Source organism: Triticum aestivum, chromosome 7D, assembly GCF_018294505.1.
Source record: "Triticum aestivum cultivar Chinese Spring chromosome 7D, IWGSC CS RefSeq v2.1, whole genome shotgun sequence".
Lineage (NCBI taxonomy): Eukaryota > Viridiplantae > Streptophyta > Magnoliopsida > Poales > Poaceae > Triticum > Triticum aestivum.
This window is the reverse complement of record NC_057814.1, coordinates 478,703,314-478,717,617: the sequence shown is the minus strand read 5'-3', so window position 1 is coordinate 478,717,617 and position 14,304 is coordinate 478,703,314. Positions and strand designations below refer to the sequence as shown.

Genomic DNA, 14,304 nt, shown 5'->3' with positions numbered 1-14,304 from the left:
GCCCGGGGTATTATTCTTTCTTGTGTTGTTATCGCTGTTTTTGCTGAGGCGGGATTTGGAGCGGCGCCTACGTCGTCACTTTGGTTGCTTCTCGTGGGAACTATCCTTCGCTGCTTCCTCCCGTTCCTCGTCGTTGTTTTCTTTGGGTGTATCCACCATGTATATATCGTGTGATGAAGTGGTTGTCCAGTGCCCTATGGGCGGTGGTTCCTGTTCCTCTCCTGCATCGTCGTCCATACCGTCAATGTCTTCGGAGTCGAAATCAAGCATGTCGGTTAAGTCGTCGACAGTGGCTATTAAGTGGGTGGTGGGTGGGGAGCGAATTTCTTCGTCGTCCACTTCCCACTCGAGCCAGACATGGCTCAGCCGAGGGTCTCCTGACAAGGAGAGAGACCTCAGTGAATCTAGCACGTCGCCCAAGGGCGAGTGCTGAAAAATATCCGCGGAGGTAAACTCCATGATCGGTGCCCAATCAGATTCGATAGGCACGGACGCAGGCGGTTCGGAGCCCGTGGCCGGGGACGAATCCAAGGGTCCGGCAATACAGGTCTCATAGGAGGTGAAGTCAGTATTCGGCTCTATCGCCGCTGAGTGTGCGGCTTCCGTGGCGGGGTCCATGCACCGTCCTCGGATGGCACAATCTGCTCCGGATTGAGGGCCGGAGTAGCCGCAGGTGTGATCTTCCGAACACCGTCCGACGGCACGGCTAAGTCATGCTCGTTGTGACTGTGCGGCGCACCTGACATGGTCTCGAATCCGTCAAAGATCAAGTCTCCGCGGATGTCGGCAGTACAATTTAAGCTTCCAAACCTAACCTGACGGACAGGGGCGTAGCTCTCGATCTGCTCCAGATGGCCAAGCGAGTTGGCCCGCAGTACGAAGCCACCGAATATGAAGATCTGTCCGGGGAGAAAAACCTCACCCTGGATCGCATCGTTGCCGATAATCGAAGGAGCCATCAAGCCTTTATCGTGACGGCACAGTGGAACTCTCAACGAAAGCACCAATGTCGGTGTCAAAACCGACGGATCTCGGGTAGGGGGTCCCGAACTGTGCGTCTAAGGCAGATGGTAACAGGAGGCGGGGACACAATGTTTACCCAAGTTCGGGCCCTCTCGATGGAGGTAATACCCTACTTCCTGCTTGATTGATCTTGATGATATGAGTATTACAAGAGTTGATCTACCACGAGATCGTAGAGGCTAAACCCTAGAAGCTAGCCTATGATTATGATTGTTCTTGTCCTACGGACTAAACCCTCCAGTTTATATAGACACCGGAGGGGGCTAGGGTTACACAGAGTCGGTCACAAGGGAGGAGATCTACATATCCGAATTGCCAAGCTTGCCTTCCACGCAAAGGAGTGTTGGGGAACGTAGCAATAATTCAAATTTTTCTACGCATCACCAAGAACAATCTATGGAGTCTTCTAGCAACGAGAGGGAAAAGAGTGCATCTACATACTCTTGTAGATCGCGAGCGGAAGCGTTCAAGTGAACGGGGTTGATGGAGTCGTACTCGTCGTGATCCAAATCACCGATGATCCTAGCGCCGAACGGACGGCACCTCCGCGTTCAACACACGTACGGAGCGGGGACGTCTCCTCCTTCTTGATCCAGCAAGGGGGAGGAGAAGTTGATGGAGATCCAGCAGCATGACGGCGTGGTGGTGGAAGTATCGGGATCCCGGCAGGGCTTCGCCAAGCGCAAGCGGGGAGGAAGAGGTATCACGGGAGGGAGGGAGGCGCCAGGGCTTGGGGTGCTGCTCCCATGCGCCTCCCCACTATATATAGGGGTGGAGGGGGCTGGTTTCTTTCCCTCCAAGTCCATTGGGGCGTTGGCAAAGGTGGGGGGAAGAAATCCCATCATTTCCCTTCCCCACCGATTGTTATCCCCCTTTTTTAGGGATCTTGATCTTATCCCTTCGGGATATGATCTTATTCCTTCTAAGGTGGGATCTTGGTGCGCCTTGACCAGGGGTGTGGGGCCTTGCCCCCACTACCCACGTTCATGTGGGTCCCCCCATGCAGGTGGGCCCCACTTCGGAACCTTCTAGAACCTTCCCGGTACAATACCGAAAAATCCCGAACATTTTCCGGTGGCCAAAATAGGACTTCCCATATATAAATCTTTACCTGCGGACCATTCCGGAACTCCTCGTGACGTCCGGGATCTCATCCGGGACTCCGAACGACTTTCGGATTTCCGCATACCAATATCTCTACAACCCTAGCGTCACCGAACCTTAAGTGTGTAGACCCTACGGGTTCGGGAGACATGCAGACATGACCGAGACGACTCTCCGGTCAATAACCAACAGCGGGATCTGGATACCCATGTTGGCTCCCACATGTTCCACGATGATCTCATCGGATGAACCATGATGTCGAGGATTCAATCAATCCCGTATACAATTCCCTTTGTCAATCGGTACGTTACTTGCCCGAGATTCGATCGTCGGTATCCCAATACCTTGTTCAATCTCGTTACCGGCAAGTCACTTTACTCGTACCGTAATGCATGATCCCGTGACCAAACACTTGGTCACATTGAGCTCATTATGATGATGCATTACCGAGTGGGCCCAGAGATACCTCTCCGTCATACGGAGTGACAAATCCCAGTCTCGATTCGTGCCAACCCAACAGACACTTTCGGAGATACCTGTAGTGCACCTTTATAGCCACCCAGTTACGTTGTGACGTTTGGTACACCCAAAGCATTCCTACGGTATCCGGGAGTTGCACAATCTCATGGTCTAAGGAAATGATACTTGACATTAGAAAAGCTCTAGCAAACGAACTACACGATCTTGTGCTATGCTTAGGATTGGGTCTTGTCCATCACATCATTCTCCTAATGATGTGATCCCGTTATCAATGACATCCAATGTCCATGGTCAGGAAACCATAACCATCTATTGATCAACGAGCTAGTCAACTAGAGGCTTACTAGGGACATGTTGTGGTCTATGTATTCACACATGTATTACGGTTTCCAGTTAATACAATTATAGCATGAACAACAGACAATTATCATGAACAAGGAAATACAATAATAACCATTTTATTATTGCCTCTAGGGCATATTTTCAACAGTCTCCCACTTGCACTAGAGTCAATAATCTAGTCCACATCACCATGTGATTAACACTCAATGAGTTCTAGGGTTTGATCATGTTATGCTTACGAGAGAGGTTTTAGTCAACGGGTCTGCAACATTCAGATCTATGTGTGCTTTACAAATCTCTATGTCATCTTGTAGATGTAGCTACCACGCGCTACTTGGAGCTATTCCAAATAACTGCTCTACTATACGAATCCGGTTTACTACTCAGAGTCATGTGGATTAGTGTCAAAGTTTGCATCGACGTAACCCTTTACGACGAACTGTTTTACCACCTCCATAATCGAGAAAATTCCTTAGTCCACTAGATACTAAGGATAAGTTCGACCGCTGTCATGTGATCCATTCCCGGATCACTATTGTACCCCTTGACTAACTCATGGCAAGGCACACTTCAGGTGCGGTACACAGCATAGCATACTGTAGAGCCTACGTCTAAAGCATAGGGGACAACCTTCGTCCTTTCTCTCTCTTCTGCCGTGGTCAGGTCTTGAGTCTTACTCAATACTCACACCTTGTAACACAGCCAAGAACTCCTTCTTTGCTGATCTATTTTGAACTCCTTCAAAATCTTGTCACGGTATGTATTCATTTGAAAGTACTATTAAGCATTTTTGATCTATCCTTATAGATCTTGATGCTCAATGTTCAAGTAGCTTAATCCAGGTTTTCCATTAAAAAACACCTTTCAAATAACTCTGGATGCTTTCCAGAAATTCTACATCATTTCTGATCAACAATATGTTAACAACATATACTCATCAAAAATTCTATAGTGCTCCCACTCACTTCTTTGGAAATACAAGTTTCTCTTAAACTTTGTATAAACCCAAAATCTTTGATCATCTCATCAAAGCGTACATTCCAACTCCGAGATGCTTACTCCAGTCCTTAGAAGGATTGCTGGAGCTTTGCATACTTGTTAGCATATTTCAGGATTGACAAAACCTTCTGGTTGTATCACATACAACCTTTCCTCAAGAAAATCGTCGAGGAAACAATGTTTTGACATCCTATCTGCAAGATTTCATAAATAATGCAGTAAATGCTAATATAATTCCAACAGACTCTTAGCATCGCTACGAGTGAGAAAGCCTCGTCGTAGTCAACTCCTTGAACTTGTCGGAAAACATCTTAACGACAAGTCGAGCTTTCTTAATGGTGACATTCACCATCATTGTCTGTCTTCCTTTTAAAATCCATCTGCACCCAACAGCCTTACGACCATCAAGTAGTTCTTCCAAAGTCTATACTTTGTTTTTATACATGGATCCTCTCTCGGATTTTATGGCCTCGAGCCATTCGTCGGAATTTGGGCCCACCATCGCTTCTCCATAGCTCATAGGTTCATTGTTGTCTAGCAACATGACTTCCAAGACAGGATTACGTACCACTCTGAAGTAGTACGCATCCTTGTCGTCCTATGAGGTTTGGTAGTGACTTGATCTGAAGTTTCATGATCACTATCATAAGCTTCCACTTCAATTGGTGTAGGTGCCACAGGAACAACTTCCTGTGCCCTGCTACACATTAGTTGTAGTGACGGTTCAATGACCTCATCAAGTCTCCACCATCCTCCCACTCAATTCTTTTGAGAGAAACTTTTCCTCGAGAAAGGACCCGTTTCTAGAAACAATCACTTTTGCTTCCAAATCTGAAATAGGAGGTATACCCAACTGTTTTGGGTATTCTATGAAGATGCATTTATCCGCTTTGGGTTCGAGCTTATCAGCCTGAAACTTTTTCACATAAGCGTCGCAGCCCCAAACTTTTAAGAGACGACAGCTTAGGTTTCTCTAAACCATAGTTCATACGGTGTCGTCTCAACGGAATTGCGTGGTGCCCTATTTAAAGTGAATGCGGTTGTCTCTAATGCCTAACCCATAAACGATAGTTGTAATTCGATAAGAGACATCATGGTATGCACCATATCCAATAGGGTGCAGTTATGATGTTCGGACACACCATCACAATATGGTGTTCCAGGCGGTATTAGTCGTGAAACAATTTCCACAATTTCTTAATTGTGTGCCAAACTCGTAACTCAGATATTCATCTCTATGATCATATCACAGACATTTTATCCTCTTGTCACGACGATCTTCAACTTCACTCTGAAATTACTTGAACCTTTCAATAATTTAGACTTGTGTTTCATCAAGTAAATATTCTCAGCATCTACTCAAATCATCTGTGAAGTAAGAACATAACGATATCCACTGCGTGCCTCAGCACTCATTGGACTGCACACATCAAATGTATTACTTCTAACAAGTTGCTCTCTTGTTCCATCTTACTAAAAACGAGGCCTTTCAGTCATCTTGCCCATGTGGTATGATTTGCATGTCTCAAGTGATTCAAAATCAAGTGAGTCCAAATGATCCATCTGCATGGACTTTCTTCATGCATATATACTAATAGACATGGTTCTCATGTCTCAATCTTTTCAAAAACGAGTGAGTCCAAAGATCCATCAACATGGAGCTTCTTCATGCGTTTTATACCAATATGACTCAAGTGGCAGTGCCACAAGTATGTGGTACTATCATTACTATCTTATATCTTTTGGCATGAACATCTGTATCACTACGATCGAGATTCAATAAACCATTCATTTTAGGTGCAAGACCATTGAAGGTATTATTCAAATAGACAAAGTAACCATTATTCTCCTTTAATGAATAACCGTATTGCTATAAACATGATCCAATCATGTCTATGCTCAACGCAAACACCAAATAACAATTATCCAGGTTTAACCCCAATCTCGATGGTAGATGGAGCATGCGATGCTTGATCACATCAACCTTGGAAACACTTCCAACACATATCGTCATCTCACCTTTAGCTAGTCTCCGTTTATTCCGCAGATTTTATTTCGAGTTACTAACACTTAGCAACCAAACCGGTATCTAATACCCTGGTGCTACTAGGAGTACTAGTAAAGTACACATTAATATAATGTATATCCAATATACTTCTGTCGACCTTGTCAGCCTTCTCATCTATGAAGTATCTAGGGTAGTTCTGCTTCAGTGACCGTTCCCCTCATTTCAGAAGCACTTAGTCTCGGGTTTGGGTTCAACCTTGGGTTTTTTCACTAGAGCAGCAACTGATTTGCCGTTTCATGAAGTATCCCTTCTTGCCCTTGCCCTTCTAGAAACTAGTGGTTTTACTAACCATCAACAATTGATGCTCCTACTTGATTTCTACTTTCGTGGTGTCAAACATCGCGAGTTGCTCAAGGATCATCATGTCTATCCCTGATATGTTATAGTTCATCACGAAGCTCTAGTAGCTTGGTGGCAGTGACTATGGAGAACCATCACTATCTCATCTGGAAGATTAACTCCCACTCGATTCAAGTGATTATAGTACTCAGACAATCTGAGCACATGCTCAACGATTGAGCTTTTCTCCCTTAGTTTGCAGGCTTAAGAAACTTGTCAGAGGTCTCATACCTCTTGACGTGGGCACTAGTCTGAAATCCCAATTTCAATCTTTGGAACATCTCATATGTTCTGCGACGTTTCAAAACCGTCTTTGGTGCCACAATTTTAAACCGTTAGCATCACACACTGAACTATCACGTAGTCATCAAAACGTGTATGTCAGACGTTTTGCAACATCTATAGACACGCTCGAGGTTCAGCACACCGAGCAGTGCATTAAGGACATAAGCCTTCTGTGCAGCAATGAGGACAATCCTCAGTTTACGGACCCAGTCCGCATAATTGCTACTATCAACTTTCAACTAAATTTTCTCTAGGAACATATCTTAGTAGAACTAAAGCGTAAGCTACGACATTATTTGCAAAGACCTTTTGACTATGTTCATGATAATTAAGTTCATCTAATTATTTAATGAACTCCCACTTAGATAGACATCCCTCTAGTCATCTAAGTGATACATGATCCGAATCGACTAGGCCGTGTCCGATCATCACGTGAGACGGACTAGTCATCATCGGTGAACATCTCCATGTTGATCGTATCTACTATACGACTCATGTTCGACCTTTCGGTCTCTTGTGTTCCGAGGCCATGTCTGTACATGCTAGGCTCGTCAAGTCAACCTAAGTGTTTTGCTTGTGTTCCGAGGCCATGTCTGTACATGCTAGGCTCGTCAACACCCGTTGTATGCGAACGTTAGAATCTATCACACCCGATCATCATGTGGTGCTTCGAAACAACGAACCTTCGCAACGGTGCACGGTTAGGGGGAACACATCTCTTGAAATTTTAGTGAGGGATCATCTTATTTATGCTACCGTCATTCTAAGAAAATAAGATGTAAACATGACAAACATCACATGCAAATCATAAAGTGACATGATATGGCCAATATCATCTTGCGCCTTTTGATCTCCATCTTCGAGGCGCGGCATGATCACCTTCGTCACCGGCATGACACCATGATCTCCATCATCATGATCTCCATCATCGTGTCTTCATGAAGTTGTCTCGCCAACTATTACTTCTACTACTATGGCTAACGGTTAGCAATAAAGTAAAGTAATTACATGGCATTTTTCATTGACACGCAGGTCATACAATAAATTAAGACAACTCCTATGGCTCCTGCCGGTTGTCATACTCATCGACATGCAAGTCGTGATTCCTATTACAAGAACATGATCAATCTCATACATCTCATATATCATTCATCACATCCTTTTGGCCATATCACATCACATAGCATACCCTGCAAAAACAAGTTAGACGTCCTCTAATTGTTGTTGCATGTTTTACGTGGCTGCTATGGGTTTCTAGCAAGAACGTTTCTTACCTACGCAAAAGCCACAACGGTGATATGCCAATTGCTATTTACCCTTCATAAGGACCATTTTCATCGAATCCGATCCGACTAAAGTGGGAGAGACAGACACCTACTAGCCACCTTATGCATCAAGTGCATGTCAGTCGGTGGAACCTGTCTCACGTAAGAGTACTGTAAGGTCGGTCCGGGCCGCTTCATCCCACAATGCCGCCGAATCAAGATAAGACTAGTAACGGTAAGCAAATTGAACAAATCGTCGCCCACAACTACTTTGTGTTCTACTCGTGCATAGAATCTACGCATAAACCTGGCTCATGATGCCACTGTTGGAGAACGTAGCAATAATTCAAATTTTTCTACGCATCACCAAGAACAATCTATGGAGTATTCTAGCAACGAGAGGGAAAAGAGTGCATCTACATACCCTTGTAGATCGCGAGCGGAAGCGTTCAAGTGAACGGGGTTGATGGAGTCGTACTCGTCGTGATCCAAATCACCGATGATCCTAGCGCCGAACGGACGGCACCTCCGCGTTCAACACACGTACGGAGCGGGGACGTCTCCTCCTTCTTGATCCAGCAAGGGGGGAGGAGAAGTTGATGGAGATCCAGCAGCATAACGGCCTGGTGGTGGAAGTAGCGGGATCCCGGCAAGGCTTCGCCAAGCACAAGCGGGGAGGAAGAGGTATCACGGGAGGGAGGGAGGGAGGTGCCAGGGCTTGGGGTGTTGCTCCCATGTGCCTCCCCACTATATATAGGGGTGGAGGGGGCTGGTTTCTTTCCCTCCAAGTCCATTGGGGCGTTGGCAAAGGTGGGGGAAAGAAATCCCATCATTTTCCTTCCCCACCGATTGTTATCCCCCTTTTTTAGGGATCTTGATCTTATCCCTTCGGGATATGATCTTATTCCTTCTAAGGTGGGATCTTGGTGCGCCTTGACCAGGGGTGTGGGGCCTTGCCCCCACTACCCACGTTCATGTGGGTCCCCCCATGCAGGTGGGCCCCACTTCGGAACCTTCTAGAACCTTCCCGGTACAATACCGAAAAATCCCGAACATTTTCCGGTGGCCAAAATAGGACTTCCCATATATAAATCTTTACCTGCGGACCATTCCGGAACTCCTCGTGACGTCCGGGATCTCATCCGGGACTCCGAACGACTTTCGGATTTCCGCATACTAATATCTCTACAACCCTAGCGTCACCGAACCTTAAGTGTGTAGACCCTACGGGTTCGGGAGACATGCAGACATGACCGAGACGACTCTCCGGTCAATAACCAACAGCGGGATCTGGATACCCATGTTGGCTCCCACATGTTCCACGATGATCTCATCGGATGAACCACGATGTCGAGGATTCAATCAATCCCGTATACAATTCCCTTTGTCAATCGGTACGTTACTTGCCCGAGATTCGATCGTCGGTATCCCAATACCTTGTTCAATCTCGTTACCGGCAAGTCACTTTACTCGTACCGTAATGCATGATCCCGTGACCAAACACTTGGTCACATTGAGCTCATTATGATGATGCATTACCGAGTGGGCCCAAAGATACCTCTCCGTCATACGGAGTGACAAATCCCAGTCTCGATTCGTGCCAACCCAACAGACACTTTCGGAGATACATGTAGTGCACCTTTATAGCCACCCAGTTACGTTGTGACATTTGGTACACCCAAAGCATTCCTACGGTATCCGGGAGTTGCACAATCTCATGGTCTAAGGAAATGATACTTGACATTAGAAAAGCTCTAGCAAACGAACTACACGATCTTGTGCTATGCTTAGGATTGGGTCTTGTCCATCACATCATTCTCCTAATGATGTGATCCCGTTATCAATGACATCCAATGTCCATGGTCAGGAAACCATAACCATCTATTGATCAACGAGCTAGTCAACTAGAGGCTTACTAGGGACATGTTGTGGTCTATGTATTCACACATGTATTACGGTTTCCAGTTAATACAATTATAGCATGAACAACAGACAATTATCATGAACAAGGAAATACAATAATAACCATTTTATTATTGCCTCTAGGGCATATTTCCAACAAGGAGAGTCCCACCCGGACACGGGACGAAGTCTTCAATCTTGTATCTTCATAGTCCAACAATCCGGCCAAAGTATATAGTCCGGCCGTCCGAGGACCCCCTAATCCAGGACTCCCTCAGTGACGTCAGCGACTGAGCGGCGCGCGCCGGATTGGACCGTAAGCCTGCTCTTGTATTAAGGGGGCTAGGTCTGCTTCCGGCCGCCCACGCAACGTGCAGGTGTGCAATGGGCGATGGACCCAGACCCCTGCGACATAGGATTTAGACCGACGTGCTGACCTCTCTGTTGTGCCTAGGTAGGGTTGCGACGTGTTGATCTTCCGAGGCCGGGCATGACCCAGGAAAGTGTGTCCGGCCAAAGGGGATCGAGCATGTTGGGTAATGTGGTGCACCCCTGCAGGGAAGTTTATCTATTCAAATAGCCGTGTCCCTCGGTAAAAGGACGACCCGGAGTTGTACCTTGACCTTATGACAACTAGAAACAGATAATTAATAAAACACACCCTTCCAAGTGCCAGATATAACCTGGTGATCGCTCTCACACAGGGCGACGAGGAGGGGATCGCCGGGTAGGATTATGCTATGCGATGATACTTGGTGAACTTACCATCTACTCTCTTCTACATGCTGCAAGATGGAGGCTGCCAGAAGCGTAGTCTTCGATAGGATTAGCTATCCCCCTCTTATTCTGGCATTCTGCAGTTCAGTCCACCGATATTGCCCTTTACACAGATACCCATGCATATGTAGTGTAGATCCTTGCTTGCGAGTACTTTGGATGAGTACTCACGGTTGCTTTGCTCCCCCTTTTCCTTTCTTCCAGGTTGTCGCAACCAGATGCTGGAGCCCAGGAGCTAGACGCCAACGTCGACGACGACTCCTACACCGGAGGTGCCTACTACTACGTGCAGGCCACTGACGTCGACCAGGAGTAGTTTAGGAGGATCCCAGGCAGGAGGCCTGCGCCTCTTTCGATCTGTATCCCATTTTGTGCTAGCCATCTTATGGCAACTTGTTTAACTTATATCTGTACTCAGATATTGTTGCTTCCGCTGACTCGTCTATGATCGAGCACTTGTATTCGAGCCCTCGAGGCCCCTGGCTTGTATTATGATGCTTGTATGACTTATTTTATTTTTAGAGTTGTGTTGTGATATCTTCCCGTGAGTCCTTGATCTTGATCGTACACGTTTGTGTGTATGATTAGTGTACGATTGAATCGGGGGCGTCACAAGTAATGCAAGAAAGTAGTTAACATGCAATAAGAAAGTAGAATGCATACTTGATTACCTCATATCTATCAAAGCAGCAATGTCATCCTTGTTACCCTTCTTGCACTTATGCCAATGGTGCCCGTATTCCTTACAAATAGGGCACTGGTTCGCCGTCGCCGCCTCTAGGGTTTGGGAAGAAAGGGGATGAGAAGAGGTCAGGTCGAGAGAGAAGAGAGAGATCGGGTTGGTCTCTATTTATTTCCCCGTAGGGGTAATTTCGTCCAACAGGAAAATACTGACATCAGTCAATCCAGATCTTAATGACATATGCTAACGGAAGTGTTAGAAAGGGGAAAATTACACTTGGTGTTATTTAGGGAAGATTTTTTTGGAGTGTTAAATAGGAAACCAACATTTAAAACAGTGTTATATAAGGAATTTTCCCTTCATCATATCAAGTTTAACCGCACATAGGCTCTTCTTTCTCTTCCTATTTCTGATAGAATGAATACACTCATATGCAATGAGAACATTGTCAGTGATTAACCGCCCTGGAACAAAGGCACATTACTCTTCTGAGATTAAAATTGGCAAGACACCCTTGAGCCGGTTTGCCAACACCCTTGCGGCTATCTTGTACAACACGTTACATAAATTAATTGGTCGGAACTGTGATAGCAACTCACATGCATTTACTTTTGGAATAAGAACAAGCATAATATTACTGAAATCTGTCGGCATCTCCTTACCATCCAGAAAATCACGAATAGCCTTGCAAACAACATTTCTAAGCAAAGACTGGTGTTTTTAATGGAAAAGAAAAGGCGCAGGCAAACCATCCGGCCTCGACGCCTTCATGGGACCCATTTGAAGTAAAGCTTTGCTCGGAACTGTGATAGCAACTCACATGCATTTACTTTTGGAATAAGAACAAGCATAATATTACTGAAATCTGTCGGCATCTCCTTACCATCCAGAAAATCACGAATAGCCTTGCAAACAACATTTCTAAGCAAAGACTGGTGTTTTTAATGGAAAAGAAAAGGCGCAGGCAAACCATCCGGCCTCGACGCCTTCATGGGACCCATTTGAAGTAAAGCTTTGCTCAATCTCTGTATTTGAGAGAATGACCACTAAACGTGAGTTCATTTTGTGGAAATTCTCATCGGAATTTGCATTCGGTTCATGTTGCCTGCTCCTCCCGAAGAGTATAAGTATTCATAGAAAGCTTTTGCCATTTACCTCGGCTCATCACCTTATGATTTAGTTTGAGAGCAGAGAAAAGATCATGCCACACTGACAAATCAGATAAAAAGCAACGATGACGAGCATTATGAATCTAAACTTTCGAAGCATTTATACAAATTACAGTGAACAAACAGAATAATATGAACGAAAAGAAAAAAAAACACTGACAAAACAGATAAAAAAGCAACGATGACGAGCATTATGAATCTGAACTTTCGAAGCAATTATACAAAATTACAGTGAACAAACGGAATAATATGAACGAAATGAAAAAAGAGGCATCCGGCCTCGACGCCTTCATGGGACCCATTTGAAGTAAAGCTTTGCTCAATCTCTGCATTTGAGAGAATGACCACTAAACGTGAGTTCATTTTGTGGAAATTCCCATCGGAATTTGCATTCGGTTCATCTTGCCTGCTCCTCCCGAAGAGTATAAGTATTCATAGAAAGCTTTTGCCATTTACCTCGACTCATCACCTTATGATTTAGTTTGAGAGCAGAGAAAAGATCATGCCACACTGGCAAATCAGATAAAAAAGCAATGATGACGAGCATTATGAATCTGAACTTTCGAGGCATTTATACAAATTACAGTGAATAAACAGAATAATATGAACGAAAAGAAAAAAACACTGACAAAACAGATAAAAAAAGCAACAATGACGAGCATCATGAATCTGAACTTCCGAAGAGTAAAAGTATTCATAGAAAGCTTTTGCCATTTACCTCGGCTCATCACCTTATGATTTAGTTTGAGAGCAGAGAAAAGATCATGCCACACAGGCAAATCAGATAAAAAAGCAACGATGACGAGCATTATGAATCTGAACTTTCGAGGCATTTATACAAATTACAGTGAACAAACAGAATAATATGAACGAAAAGAAAAAAAAACACTGACAAAACAGATAAAAAAAGCAACGATGACGAGCATCATGAATCTGAACTTTCGAAGCATTTATACAAAATTGTAGTGAACAAACAGAATAATATGAACGAAAAGAAAAAAACACTGACAAAACAGATAAAAAAAGCAACGATGACGAGCATCATGAATCTGAACTTTCGAAGCATTTATACAAAATTATAGTGAACAAACAGAATAATATGAAGGAAAAGAAAAAAACACTGACAAAACAGATAAAAAAAGCAACGATGACGAGCATCATGAATCTGAACTTTCGAAGCATTTATACAAAATTATAGTGAACAAACAGAATAATATGAACGAAAAGAAAAAAAACACTGACAAAACAGATAAAAAAAGCAACGATAACGAGCATCATGAATCTGAACTTTCGAAGCATTTATACAAAATTATAGTGAACAAACAGAATAATATGAACGAAATGAAAAAAAGAGGTCCCACCGAGACTTGAACTCGGGTTACTGGATTCAGAGTCCAATGTCCTAACCACTAGACCATGGGACCTTTGATGTTTTTCAACTCTTTTGTCCTATTTATTTAATGTAGTTACTATATGCGGAAATATTGGTATATTGGCTTCGCTCAGTCTAATAGATCGGAGCTACGGCTGCCCCGCGGTCGCGGAAGTGCTCGGGTGCCAACCGAGACTAGCTCCGGCGGCCGGAACACATACCTGTACGTACATACAGTACATCGGAGGCAGCGTGCTCTGTTCTTGCCTGCTTCTAGCCGGGATCGAGGGAAACGGCTGCCCCCGCGGCTCCGCCCTAGCCAAGCCCGCCAGCTGTTCGGCGAAATGCGCGGGTGAGAATGCTGCCGCTTCCTGTTTAATTATCGTGCCGCTATGCTCTCCTCAATCCTCATGCTATCCTTCTGTTCCTTCTGTATACTTTTTTCTTTTTGGGGGGGCTGTTTCTCTGTATCTTTTACGGACTGCAGAGCCATTTGT

The 14,304-nt window shown here is 44.7% G+C and overlaps 1 non-coding gene across 1 annotated transcript; it reads right to left on the bottom strand.

The window, feature by feature from the left end:
* Positions 1–13,787: 13,787 nt before the first annotated feature.
* Positions 13,788–13,859, bottom strand: TRNAQ-CUG (transfer RNA glutamine (anticodon CUG)). Its single transcript has one exon. It is a non-coding gene; the product is annotated as a tRNA-Gln (tRNA).
* Positions 13,860–14,304: the final 445 nt, after the last annotated feature.